This window comes from Lithobates pipiens, unplaced genomic scaffold (genome assembly GCF_037356315.1).
Source record: "Lithobates pipiens isolate NorthernLeopardFrog02 unplaced genomic scaffold, aLitPip1_a1.2 Scaffold_13, whole genome shotgun sequence".
In the NCBI taxonomy this organism is placed as follows: domain Eukaryota; kingdom Metazoa; phylum Chordata; class Amphibia; order Anura; family Ranidae; genus Lithobates; species Lithobates pipiens.
In genome coordinates this window covers 385567770-385582054 of record NW_027507718.1, presented here as the reverse complement: position 1 = coordinate 385582054, position 14285 = coordinate 385567770, and the positions used below count along the sequence as shown (strand labels likewise).

The 14285-nt window shown below is 43.3% G+C and overlaps 2 long non-coding RNA genes and 2 other non-coding genes across 4 annotated transcripts; all 4 read left to right on the top strand.

Annotated features, from left to right (window-relative positions):
• The first annotated feature begins 249 nt into the window (after positions 1 to 249).
• TRNAR-UCU (transfer RNA arginine (anticodon UCU)) lies at positions 250 to 334 on the top strand. The gene is given in 2 exon segments: positions 250 to 286; positions 299 to 334. It is a non-coding gene; the product is annotated as a tRNA-Arg (tRNA).
• Positions 335 to 1449: 1115 nt separating this feature from the next.
• TRNAR-UCU (transfer RNA arginine (anticodon UCU)) lies at positions 1450 to 1534 on the top strand. The gene is given in 2 exon segments: positions 1450 to 1486; positions 1499 to 1534. It is a non-coding gene; the product is annotated as a tRNA-Arg (tRNA).
• Positions 1535 to 5248: 3714 nt separating this feature from the next.
• Positions 5249 to 6987, top strand: LOC143976134 (uncharacterized). Its single transcript, XR_013272529.1, has 3 exons — positions 5249 to 5744; positions 6411 to 6669; positions 6757 to 6987. It is a non-coding gene; the product is annotated as an uncharacterized LOC143976134 (long non-coding RNA).
• Positions 6988 to 11724: 4737 nt separating this feature from the next.
• Positions 11725 to 13432, top strand: LOC143975188 (uncharacterized). The gene is made up of 3 exons (XR_013272337.1): positions 11725 to 12191; positions 12856 to 13114; positions 13202 to 13432. It is a non-coding gene; the product is annotated as an uncharacterized LOC143975188 (long non-coding RNA).
• Positions 13433 to 14285: the final 853 nt, after the last annotated feature.

Below are 14285 nucleotides of genomic sequence, written 5' to 3'. Positions count from 1 at the left end.
TCCTTTCTCCAACAACTAATCAACGGTACAAATATTTCTACTTAACATGACCTCCGGTTCCCACTTAAATATCAAAAGATATTGCACTAAGGCACATGCCCAAGCAGGTAAATTTAAATCTTAAACTGTATCTGGACCAGATCTTGAGCTCATCCCTATTATTTAGCAGTGACCATTATTCAATTGTGTTTATTTGTTACGACTTGAATAGTTCCTCAGGCAAGTTCCTCTAACAAAGTCTTCAGAGAGGGCTCTGTGGCGCAATGGATAGCCCATTGGACTTCTAGTTGGTGTAGTAATTCAAAGGTTGTGGGTTCGAGTCCCACCAGAGTCGGTTTTATATAGTCATTCTTCATAGTGATGCTGCTCTAATGCTTTATAAAGTAATGGATTACATTCATAAGGGAGCTTTATTGACGTGGATTTGCTGCACAAGTTAACGATAGAGCCTAGTGGTTTAGGCTTCTCTTGAGAGTTGATATCAGCAAAATTGGAAGTACCCTGTGCAATTCAGAGCAAAGAGAGGGAATGGTAAGCTAACCTGCGTTATATTGTTCCCTTCCCTCATGCCCGGTGCAAGCTGTAATTCTTTATGTACCCTTTTGTCAGCCCCACAACTATTTACTGTCTAAATCTCGCTACCTTCCCCACAATAAGAATTCCAAAGAATGCCCCATTTTTACCAATGACACCACCAAACTTCCACTTCACTCCCGTGATATCTCTCGACTATTGCAACTCCTTACTCTATGGCCTGCCTCTAAACAGACCATTCGCCCTTCAGTCTATCTGATTCGCTACTGCCAGTTGTATCCCCCTTACCAACCATTTACTAGTAGAGGTGTCAGCCACCCGATCTCTGCCAATCTCTCCTTGGCTTCCGTTCTCCCAACAAATCAAATTCAAAATACTAAGGGCATAAAAAGCTTCCCACAACTCTGCCTCTAGCTACATCATTAACCTTATCATATAGTATCAAATAAACCACCCTGTTCTCTGCTTCCAAGAACTCCTGTTCGCTAGCTCCCTCAACACTTCATCCCATGCTGTCCTCTGGGATTTTCCCATGGACTATCCCATCCTCTCAAATTCCCTATACCAATCTATATGGCTATTTCCCTGTCTGTATGCTTCAGGTGATCCCTGCAAACTCATCTATTCAGGATAGTCTTTCCTGCCATCACCTAATTGCTGAGCTCTTCCTTTCTCCAACAACTAATCAACGGTACAAATATTTCTACTTAACATGACCTCCGGTTCCCACTTAAATATCAAAAGATATTGCACTAAGGCACATGCCCAAGCAGGTAAATTTAAATCTTAAACTGTATCTGGACCAGATCTTGAGCTCATCCCTATTATTTAGCAGTGACCATTATTCAATTGTGTTTATTTGTTACGACTTGAATAGTTCCTCAGGCAAGTTCCTCTAATAAAGTCTTCAGAGAGGGCTCTGTGGCGCAATGGATAGCGCATTGGACTTCTAGTTGGTGTAGTAATTCAAAGGTTGTGGGTTCGAGTCCCACCAGAGTCGGTTTTATATAGTCATTCTTCATAGTGATGCTGCTCTAATGCTTTATAAAGTAATGGATTACATTCATAAGGGAGCTTTATTGACGTGGATTTGCTGCACAAGTTAACGATAGAGCCTAGTGGTTTAGGCTTCTCTTGAGAGTTGATATCAGCAAAATTGGAAGTACCCTGTGCAATTCAGAGCAAAGAGAGGGAATGGTAAGCTAACCTGCGTTATATTGTTCCCTTCCCTCATGCCCGGTGCAAGCTGTAATTCTTTATGTACCCTTTTGTCAGCCCCACAACTATTTACTGTCTAAATCTCGCTACCTTCCCCACAATAAGAATTCCAAAGAATGCCCCATTTTTACCAATGACACCACCAAACTTCCACTTCACTCCCGTGATATCTCTCGACTATTGCAACTCCTTACTCTGTGGCCTGCCTCTAAACAGACCATTCCCCCTTCAGTCTATCTGATTCGCTACTGCCAGTTGTATCCCCCTTACCAACCATTTACTAGTAGAGGTGTCAGCCACCCGATCTCTGCCAATCTCTCCTTGGCTTCCGTTCTCCCAACAAATCAAATTCAAAATACTAAGGGCATAAAAAGCTTCCCACAACTCTGCCTCTAGCTACATCATTAACCTTATCATATAGTATCAAATAAACCACCCTGTTCTCTGCTTCCAAGAACGCCTGTTCGCTAGCTCCCTCAACACTTCATCCCATGCTGTCCTCTGGGATTTTCCCATGGACTATCCCATCCTCTCGAATTCCCTACACCAATCTATATGGCTATTTCCCTGTCTGTATGCTTCAGGTGATCCCTGCAAACTCATCTATTCAGGATAGTCTTTCCTGCCATCACCTAATTGCTGAGCTCTTCCTTTCTCCAACAACTAATCAACGGTACAAATATTTCTACTTAACATGACCTCCGGTTCCCACTTAAATATCAAAAGATATTGCACTAAGGCACATGCCCAAGCAGGTAAATTTAAATCTTAAACTGTATCTGGACCAGATCTTGAGCCCTGCATGTGCACAGACAGGGGTCCCTCCTACCCTTGTCGGGGAGTCGCGCGAATTTTACAACAAATTCTACAAGTTAATAGATGCAGCCTTGGCTCAGGGTGGCATTACAAAGGACCAACATGCCTTTATTGGAATTAAATACCCTAAGGCTGCCACCTTTTACAGTTTACCAAAGATCCATAAATGCCAAACAAGACCTCCTGGCCGGCCGATCGTTTCAGGGAAAGGGGGAATAACTGAAAATCTCAGTAAAGTTATTGATTCATTTCTACAGCCATTTGTTTTGAGTATGCCCTCATATGTGAAGGATACAACGCATCTACTACAAACCATTGAGAACCACACCTTAACTGCTAACTCCATCTTAGTGGCAATTGATGTGGAGGCACTGTATAGCTCGATCCCACATGAAAAGGGGATCAAGGCTATACAAAATCTACTCCAACTAAGTGGGAGATATAAATTCGAAGTCAACGAATTTATAGTGGACGGACTTGATTACATCTTACATCACAACTTCTTCCTATTTTATGACTCCCACTACCTCCAGGTGCAGGGCGTGGCCATGGGCACTTGTTGTGCCCCGGCCTACGCCAACCTGTACCTGGGGGAGTGGGAAAAGTCCCTCCTGGATGACGAGGGCCTCCTCGAATACACGCGCCACATTGCTATGTGGCGGCGGTATATCGATGACGTCCTCGTCGTCTGGGAGGGATCGGAGGCTGCCCTGTTGGAATTTATGTCTTGCATGAATATAAACACATATAACCTCAAGTTTACTGTGATATATGACACTCAGAGCATTACGTTCTTAGATGTCACTATAGGACGCACCCCAGATAATTCCATTTTCACCTCTCTATACCGAAAAAGCACTGCCGGCAACACGGTATTGCACGCAGATAGCTTCCACCCTGTGGCCCTAAAACGGTCTATACCCTACGGCCAATATCTCCGCCTCCGCAGAAACTGTTCTAATGACAGTCTCTTTAAAGAAGAGGCACAGAAACTTCAGACTAGATTCCTTGCGCGAGGATATAGTCGCTCCTGCCTTCGCAGGGCCTACAACAAAGTTGCAGTGTTACCACGCAGGGACCTCTTGTTCTCTAAAAAGGAACGCAATGACCCTACAGCGGACCCACTGAGGATCACTATGCGCTTCAGTAAACAACACAATATCATTTTGGGTATTATCCAAAAATATTGGTCGATCTTAAAAGACGATCCTAAGATCGGCTGTCTGGTTCCAGCACGCCCCCTTATCTCTTTCAAAAGGGCCTCTTCACTATACGATAAACTGGTGCAGAGCGAATATAGGAATGAGAACAAAAGGTCCAAACACTGCTCAGTTTTCGGCTCCTTCCCTTGCAATCACTGCTCATGTTGTAAACATATTAGACGTGATAAAACCTTCCGTCTACCAAACGGTGCCAACTTTCGACCTACACACTTCGTGAATTGTCAGACACGGGGTGTGGTTTACTTTTTAGAATGCGAGTGTGGGGCGTACTACGTAGGCAAAACAAAACAGGAATTCCATCGCCGAATGTCTAAACATGTGTACAGCATGGAAATTGGCAACTATTACCTGCCGATTGGACGTCACGTTGTGCAAATACACAACTATAGAATGCCTAAGTTTACATTTACTGCCCTGGACCGTATACACATACCTGCTCGGGGGGGCGACTGGAATAAGACCCTATTACAACGGGAACAGAGGTGGATACATAAATTGGATGCCACCTCTTTCCCAGGCCTGAATGAATCGGTCTCTTTCGCTCCCTTCCTAAAGGGGTTCTCCTCAGGGAGGACACAGTAGAAACCGGGTGTACCTGCCCCTTTTCTTTGTGAGCCCGTTCTCCTTTATGTTTCCTCTTTTTCTCCTCTCTAACTCTTTAGTAAGTGTCTAGGAACACCCCCTGACCATGCCCCTCTCATAAATTATTGATAATCTCTAATTATTATGATTACAACTAAACAGGGTACCATGGTATAGTGTTCGCAGCTGAACATCATATTCTCCTGTGATTCACTGTATAATTATGTTATCACTTTATTTTTGCTGTTTGTATATATTCTCTTAGCTATATATTTACTCGGTCTGTCCTTGAATAAAGACGTGCGTTTGCACGTCGGGACATGCATACTATATGTGTATATGTAATAATCTGAAAAAGATGTTATTTTATTATTATCTTTGGTTAAGCAAATGGCTTCTTTTAGCTAATGGTGTGTTGGGATCGGTCGCCTGTCCCTCTCCCCCCCCCCCCGCTTTTTTTTTTTTTTTTTTTTTTTCTCCCCTCCCTGCTCTCTACCCACACACCTTCACCCCATCCCTGTTCTGGGGGCCAGGGGAGGTATTGGATAGTAGCGACATATCCCCACATTGACCTGACCCGGGTTTACGCTTGTCCCCCACTTTTATGGTCCCCCCGCACATTGTTTCCAATGCCCTTCCGCTTTTATGTGGAGGAGGTGGTGTGTGGGGGGCTGTTCGCCTTTTTCGCGCGACTCCCCGACAAGGGTAGGAGGGACCCCTGTCTGTGCACATGCAGGGCTCTCTCCACAGATGTCTCCCTATATGACTGGTGCGGGCTGGTCCCGCCCAGCCATTGGAGACACGTATTTCCTTGTCGGCGGCGTCCCTGAACACTTCCGGACGTGCCTCACGTTCGTCTGTCCCCTCGTACGGACGGACGTGACGCAATCACGTCGTGCATTTGCGTCGGAAGTGACGTCGTTTCGGGGTCGCTTTACGACCTTCCGGGACGCCGGGGCGTTCACACGAGGTCGACCTGTTTAGGCGGCCAAGCAATAATAGGCGGTACCAGCCAATGGGTGGGCGGCCATGCCTGTGATGCAATCCCGGGGCTCTATATAACACAGTATACTTGGCAGCAAACATCAGCTCCTGTACACAAACAAGGACTCTCGTATCTTTGAATCCCTGGTTGGTAAGTTTGACTATTTGCTAACCTGGCTGACATGCCCCCATTTTACTTAAATAAACTTCTGAAAAACTAGCTTTTCTAACAGCTAGCTCCCCTTATCATTCTATTCATTCTTAGATGGGGGTGCCCCTATGGACTAGGAGTTATTGACCGTATCTGGCACTCTTCCCGGGATAGTTTCCCAGCTGCTGTCTCCCCTTTTCCATTTTGGGAATCTTTTGTTCAGCCCAGCTATCCAGGTAACTGTTATCACTCTCAGTATAAACATGGTTTATCACATCTGAATGTTTTTTTTTTTTTTTTTTTTTTTTTTTTTTTGTCACCTCTCACTAGTTCAACATCAGCATTTTTATGCATTTTCATCTTTACCTCTATCCGTCACTAGCACCCCCATGCACTCTTTCCATTGTCACTCTGATTTCTTAACATGTTATCCCTTTAATTCTTTTCATAACACCCACACCCACACCTTTTCACCTCATTATTCACTTCACCTGCACATCATTCACTCACTCATTCACTTCAGTTACCCAATATCGGGTTGTCATCCCACACACTATTCCTACCACAGGTCTTCTCACGTTTGTTTTCTTTTGATTCCCAACCACGTTTGTTGTTTCTGTTTCTTCTTTTTAATACGTGTTTGGTTTTTGAGTTTTGTTTTTCTTTCCCCCCATTCCCTTCCCTTTTTTCCCCCCCCTCCTTCCCCTTTTTTTTTTTTTTTTTTTTTTTTTTTTTTATGTGAATATAGATATCTGGGGATATTCCCTTTATATGCACACAAAACTTATATAAGATATCTCCATACCCCATATGTGGGTCTATATATATATAATATAGAATATAAAAAACAAATATAAAAATATATATGTCTAATTGCGATTATGTTGGGATTTTCATCACAGGCGTGACTTACCATACAGGCAGGCTGCCTACGCTTGCACCTATTCCCTACAATTTTTGTGGGGCATAGGGTTTTGTCGTGTGACCGCTCGTGAGCCGCGCCTCTGGGCTTCCGACCCTCACCCCACTGCTGGATTCTGTGGCGAGATGCATGGACCATATATCTTTTGTAACTTGTGAAGGACGCCTAAGCGTGAACCTGGGTAAACTCCACCATTAAGCACTATAATTTGTATGAACCTCTCGGCAATACCATACTGGGTAATTACTCTAACAAATCTGGAATATGTTTAATACTAATCCTATTCGATAGATTTATTAAGTTGTATCTTGTCTCTCTATCAACAGACTATCTCTGAAGAAGACCCTAGTGGTTGAAACGCGTTAGAACTATAAATTTATTTTTGCTGTTACTAATCTTATACAGTATATTTATAGTTAGGTCTGCTTAGTGTATGCCCAATTGTCATTGTAATTTTTGTATGTACAAGCTTGGTTCTAGTTATATCTTTTTATTTTAAATACCTGGGTGAAGCTCATGTTTTTACCACACAATAAAGTAATCTTTTTTATATAGTATGCTATGCTTATTGTTTATTGCTGCCTAAAAATCCCGTTGGTGGGGGAATTCGTTTTGATTTTCTGATTTATAGGGGTGAGCAGCACCCTTTTTGCTCTTGTCAGCAGTGTGTTCTTTCCAATACTATTCAAACTAGGTGGTTAAACACCCTTTTTCTTCTCTCGTTTTTCTTCTCTTTTCTCCATTTCTCTTTCTCTCTTATTCACTCTTCTTTCATCCTCCTTTTTCTTTCCCTGATCTTCCCTCCCCCGCAATTGAACACTCAAGGGTTTAAACATGAGCTTGACTTAGTAGTATTTTGATGTGATTGAGGTGTATATATATATATTCTGTTTATGTACACAATATGTCCACAGTGAATATGAATATGTTTCAAGGTCATGAATGGGACACTTTGATGTTAGGGTATGAAACTGAGTTTGAGAAGAACGATCGAGCTGACACGGAGATTACCACTCTCACTTTTAAATTGATGAAATTACTTGAGAAAAAATCAGCACTGTTCTGGCACATAAAATCTTTCGATAGATACAACAAGGAGAAAATTAACCCTTTGGGCCTTCGGGTCCAAATCTTTCCCAATGTAGATTCAATTAGCAGTGAATGTAAAACTGAATGGGAGGCAAACTTGAATGCTTGCTCACAGCAAATGATGGTTATCCTCACCAAAGAGTATACCAGGCAAATTGCACTCCTAGACAAGGAGATTTGTATCCTAGAAAAGGCCTTACAACCGTTTGCCTCTCATGCTCTATTTGTGGAATCCCGGACTAAACTCCGTGCTGATTTATCTTCCCACAATAAGAGCATTTTGGGCAAGAAGGAGGCCAAATATTGGAGGGACAAGTTTGCCTTCTCAGAAGGTCGGGCATACAAATGGAATACGAATATACCAGCTCATAATAATACTAGTGGGAAAGTGCATCCCGCTACAAGAAATACCACTAAATTTAAAGCCATGCCCAACTCCAATGAAGGAGCTAAATCTATGCAGAAACCTCGGGGCAAATTTAAAAGAAATAGAAGCAATAAGGATTCCCCGGAAGGAAATAGCAAAAAACGTATCACTGACAACATTCCAACAGAAAGTTCAAGTACATATAAGGAATTGCAAGCTACATCACATGCCGTGTTGGCACCATTAGACCCCCCATACACATATTTTGATGAGATGGCCGACCCCGTCCGCAGCAATGGGACATGCAGTGAGAGAGGAAGGGAAATCATGCTATCATCTATGGAAGTTAGCCAGAAGGCTGACGTCACCAATACTAATGGGACAAACAGTGGCAAGAATAAGGAAAACCATGTATCCGATTTGGAAACTGGTCAGAACTCTTTAAACTCGAAGCGGGGATTTCCCTCACCCCGACTAAACAAGGGAGTAGGAAACTTGGACGCATTTGTCACACGGATCCAAGCGAATCCTTCAGTGTGATCAATCTTTCGTCCTACGCGCTATCACCAGTGGAAACTGCGGTTCTGGCGCGTGGTTTAACATTTTGCCCACAAGAAAACTGTGATCCCTTTGGGACCATCACAGACATACAACTCTTTGCACGCAGGCTGCTGCTAAAGAGCCTGCACACTAGGAATGCTACTGATATCAATGCCACTGATTACCCTAAACTCAGTATGAGAGAATTTAAGGCCTTGAGAGATCTGACACTTCTATACGAGGAAAACAATACTCTGGACCTCATAGACCAGATAGATCTGGATATGCTATTGGATACAACGAATGAACCCCCCAACACCCCTGGGTCTATGGTAAAAAAACCCTCAGGTAAATTTCCACCTCTAAGTCTAAACTCAAATATTGATACATTTGTGAAACAAGTATCTAGGGATATCCGCAAATTGCCATCTAGGAAATCTCACCCTAACAACCTAAATGTAGAAGAAATAAAAGCTCTTCACATGCTGACAAACAACATCAACATCACAATAAAACCCTCCGACAAGGGGGGCAATGTTGTCCTTATGGACAACTCAAATTATGTACGCATGTGCCAAGAGATTCTAGATAACAAAGAAAGGTATAGGACTATCCCGAGTACATTAATACAGACTTTTTACAACAAATTCTACAAGTTAATAGATGCAGCCTTGGCTCAGGGTGGCATTACAAAGGACCAACATGCCTTTATTGGAATTAAATACCCTAAGGCTGCCACCTTTTACAGTTTACCAAAGATCCATAAATGCCAAACAAGACCTCCTGGCCGGCCGATCGTTTCAGGGAAAGGGGGAATAACTGAAAATCTCAGTAAAGTTATTGATTCATTTCTACAGCCATTTGTTTTGAGTATGCCCTCATATGTGAAGGATACAACGCATCTACTACAAACCATTGAGAACCACACCTTAACTGCTAACTCCATCTTAGTGGCAATTGATGTGGAGGCACTGTATAGCTCGATCCCACATGAAAAGGGGATCAAGGCTATACAAAATCTACTCCAACTAAGTGGGAGATATAAATTCGAAGTCAACGAATTTATAGTGGACGGACTTGATTACATCTTACATCACAACTTCTTCCTATTTAATGACTCCCACTACCTCCAGGTGCAGGGCGTGGCCATGGGCACTTGTTGTGCCCCGGCCTACGCCAACCTGTACCTGGGGGAGTGGGAAAAGTCCCTCCTGGATGACGAGGGCCTCCTCGAATACACGCGCCACATTGCTATGTGGCGGCGGTATATCGATGACGTCCTCGTCGTCTGGGAGGGATCGGAGGCTGCCCTGTTGGAATTTATGTCTTGCATGAATATAAACACATATAACCTCAAGTTTACTGTGATATATGACACTCAGAGCATTACGTTCTTAGATGTCACTATAGGACGCACCCCAGATAATTCCATTTTCACCTCTCTATACCGAAAAAGCACTGCCGGCAACACGGTATTGCACGCAGATAGCTTCCACCCTGTGGCCCTAAAACGGTCTATACCCTACGGCCAATATCTCCGCCTCCGCAGAAACTGTTCTAATGACAGTCTCTTTAAAGAAGAGGCACAGAAACTTCAGACTAGATTCCTTGCGCGAGGATATAGTCGCTCCTGCCTTCGCAGGGCCTACAACAAAGTTGCAGTGTTACCACGCAGGGACCTCTTGTTCTCTAAAAAGGAACGCAATGACCCTACAGCGGACCCACTGAGGATCACTATGCGCTTCAGTAAACAACACAATATCATTTTGGGTATTATCCAAAAATATTGGTCGATCTTAAAAGACGATCCTAAGATCGGCTGTCTGGTTCCAGCACGCCCCCTTATCTCTTTCAAAAGGGCCTCTTCACTATACGATAAACTGGTGCAGAGCGAATATAGGAATGAGAACAAAAGGTCCAAACACTGCTCAGTTTTCGGCTCCTTCCCTTGCAATCACTGCTCATGTTGTAAACATATTAGACGTGATAAAACCTTCCGTCTACCAAACGGTGCCAACTTTCGACCTACACACTTCGTGAATTGTCAGACACGGGGTGTGGTTTACTTTTTAGAATGCGAGTGTGGGGCGTACTACGTAGGCAAAACAAAACAGGAATTCCATCGCCGAATGTCTAAACATGTGTACAGCATGGAAATTGGCAACTATTACCTGCCGATTGGACGTCACGTTGTGCAAATACACAACTATAGAATGCCTAAGTTTACATTTACTGCCCTGGACCGTATACACATACCTGCTCGGGGGGGCGACTGGAATAAGACCCTATTACAACGGGAACAGAGGTGGATACATAAATTGGATGCCACCTCTTTCCCAGGCCTGAATGAATCGGTCTCTTTCGCTCCCTTCCTAAAGGGGTTCTCCTCAGGGAGGACACAGTAGAAACCGGGTGTACCTGCCCCTTTTCTTTGTGAGCCCGTTCTCCTTTATGTTTCCTCTTTTTCTCCTCTCTAACTCTTTAGTAAGTGTCTAGGAACACCCCCTGACCATGCCCCTCTCATAAATTATTGATAATCTCTAATTATTATGATTACAACTAAACAGGGTACCATGGTATAGTGTTCGCAGCTGAACATCATATTCTCCTGTGATTCACTGTATAATTATGTTATCACTTTATTTTTGCTGTTTGTATATATTCTCTTAGCTATATATTTACTCGGTCTGTCCTTGAATAAAGACGTGCGTTTGCACGTCGGGACATGCATACTATATGTGTATATGTAATAATCTGAAAAAGATGTTATTTTATTATTATCTTTGGTTAAGCAAATGGCTTCTTTTAGCTAATGGTGTGTTGGGATCGGTCGCCTGTCCCTCTCCCCCCCCCCCCCGCTTTTTTTTTTTTTTTTTTTTTTTTTTCTCCCCTCCCTGCTCTCTACCCACACACCTTCACCCCATCCCTGTTCTGGGGGCCAGGGGAGGTATTGGATAGTAGCGACATATCCCCACATTGACCTGACCCGGGTTTACGCTTGTCCCCCACTTTTATGGTCCCCCCGCACATTGTTTCCAATGCCCTTCCGCTTTTATGTGGAGGAGGTGGTGTGTGGGGGGCTGTTTGCCTTTTTCGCGCGACTCCCCGACAAGGGTAGGAGGGACCCCTGTCTGTGCACATGCAGGGCTCTCTCCACAGATGTCTCCCTATATGACTGGTGCGGGCTGGTCCCGCCCAGCCATTGGAGACACGTATTTCCTTGTCGGCGGCGTCCCTGAACACTTCCGGACGTGCCTCACGTTCGTCTGTCCCTTCGTACAATCACGTCGTGCATTTGCGTCGGAAGTGACGTCGTTTCGGGGTCGCTTTACGACCTTCCGGGACGCCGGGGCGTTCACACGAGGTCGACCTGTTTAGGCGGCCAAGCAATAATAGGCGGTACCAGCCAATGGGTGGGCGGCCATGCCTGTGATGCAATCCCGGGGCTCTATATAACACAGTATACTTGGCAGCAAACATCAGCTCCTGTACACAAACAAGGACTCTCGTATCTTTGAATCCCTGGTTGGTAAGTTTGACTATTTGCTAACCTGGCTGACATGCCCCCATTTTACTTAAATAAACTTCTGAAAAACTAGCTTTTCTAACAGCTAGCTCCCCTTATCATTCTATTCATTCTTAGATGGGGGTGCCCCTATGGACTAGGAGTTATTGACCGTATCTGGCACTCTTCCCGGGATAGTTTCCCAGCTGCTGTCTCCCCTTTTCCATTTTGGGAATCTTTTGTTCAGCCCAGCTATCCAGGTAACTGTTATCACTCTCAGTATAAACATGGTTTATCACATCTGAATGTTTTTTTTTTTTTTTTTTTTTTTTTTTTTTTGTCACCTCTCACTAGTTCAACATCAGCATTTTTATGCATTTTCATCTTTACCTCTATCCGTCACTAGCACCCCCATGCACTCTTTCCATTGTCACTCTGATTTCTTAACATGTTATCCCTTTAATTCTTTTCATAACACCCACACCCACACCTTTTCACCTCATTATTCACTTCACCTGCACATCATTCACTCACTCATTCACTTCAGTTACCCAATATCGGGTTGTCATCCCACACACTATTCCTACCACAGGTCTTCTCACGTTTGTTTTCTTTTGATTCCCAACCACGTTTGTTGTTTCTGTTTCTTCTTTTTAATACGTGTTTGGTTTTTGAGTTTTGTTTTTCTTTCCCCCCATTCCCTTCCCTTTTTTCCCCCCCCTCCTTCCCCTTTTTTTTTTTTTTTTTTTTTTTTTTTTATGTGAATATAGATATCTGGGGATATTCCCTTTATATGCACACAAAACTTATATAAGATATCTCCATACCCCATATGTGGGTCTATATATATATAATATAGAATATAAAAAACAAATATAAAAATATATATGTCTAATTGCGATTATGTTGGGATTTTCATCACAGGCGTGACTTACCATACAGGCAGGCTGCCTACGCTTGCACCTATTCCCTACAATTTTTGTGGGGCATAGGGTTTTGTCGTGTGACCGCTCGTGAGCCGCGCCTCTGGGCTTCCGACCCTCACCCCACTGCTGGATTCTGTGGCGAGATGCATGGACCATATATCTTTTGTAACTTGTGAAGGACGCCTAAGCGTGAACCTGGGTAAACTCCACCATTAAGCACTATAATTTGTATGAACCTCTCGGCAATACCATACTGGGTAATTACTCTAACAAATCTGGAATATGTTTAATACTAATCCTATTCGATAGATTTATTAAGTTGTATCTTGTCTCTCTATCAACAGACTATCTCTGAAGAAGACCCTAGTGGTTGAAACGCGTTAGAACTATAAATTTATTTTTGCTGTTACTAATCTTATACAGTATATTTATAGTTAGGTCTGCTTAGTGTATGCCCAATTGTCATTGTAATTTTTGTATGTACAAGCTTGGTTCTAGTTATATCTTTTTATTTTAAATACCTGGGTGAAGCTCATGTTTTTACCACACAATAAAGTAATCTTTTTTATATAGTATGCTATGCTTATTGTTTATTGCTGCCTAAAAATCCCGTTGGTGGGGGAATTCGTTTTGATTTTCTGATTTATAGGGGTGAGCAGCACCCTTTTTGCTCTTGTCAGCAGTGTGTTCTTTCCAATACCTGCGTTATATTGTTCCCTTCCCTCATGCCCGGTGCAAGCTGTAATTCTTTATGTACCCTTTTGTCAGCCCCACAACTATTTACTGTCTAAATCTCGCTACCTTCCCCACAATAAGAATTCCAAAGAATGCCCCATTTTTACCTGCATGTCTGCATGTCTGATTTATAGGGGTGAGCAGCACCCTTTTTGCTCTTGTCAGCAGTGTGTTCTTTCCAATACCTGCGTTATATTGTTCCCTTCCCTCATGCCCGGTGCAAGCTGTAATTCTTTATGTACCCTTTTGTCAGCCCCACAACTATTTACTGTCTAAATCTCGCTACCTTCCCCACAATAAGAATTCCAAAGAATGCCCCATTTTTACCAATGACACCACCAAACTTCCACTTCACTCCCGTGATATCTCTCGACTATTGCAACTCCTTACTCTATGGCCTGCCTCTAAACAGACCATTCCCCCTTCAGTCTATCTGATTCGCTACTGCCAGTTGTATCCCCCTTACCAACCATTTACTAGTAGAGGTGTCAGCCACCCGATCTCTGCCAATCTCTCCTTGGCTTCCGTTCTCCCAACAAATCAAATTCAAAATACTAAGGGCATAAAAAGCTTCCCACAACTCTGCCTCTAGCTACATCATTAACCTTATCATATAGTATCAAATAAACCACCCTGTTCTCTGCTTCCAAGAACGCCTGTTCGCTAGCTCCCTCAACACTTCATCCCATGCTG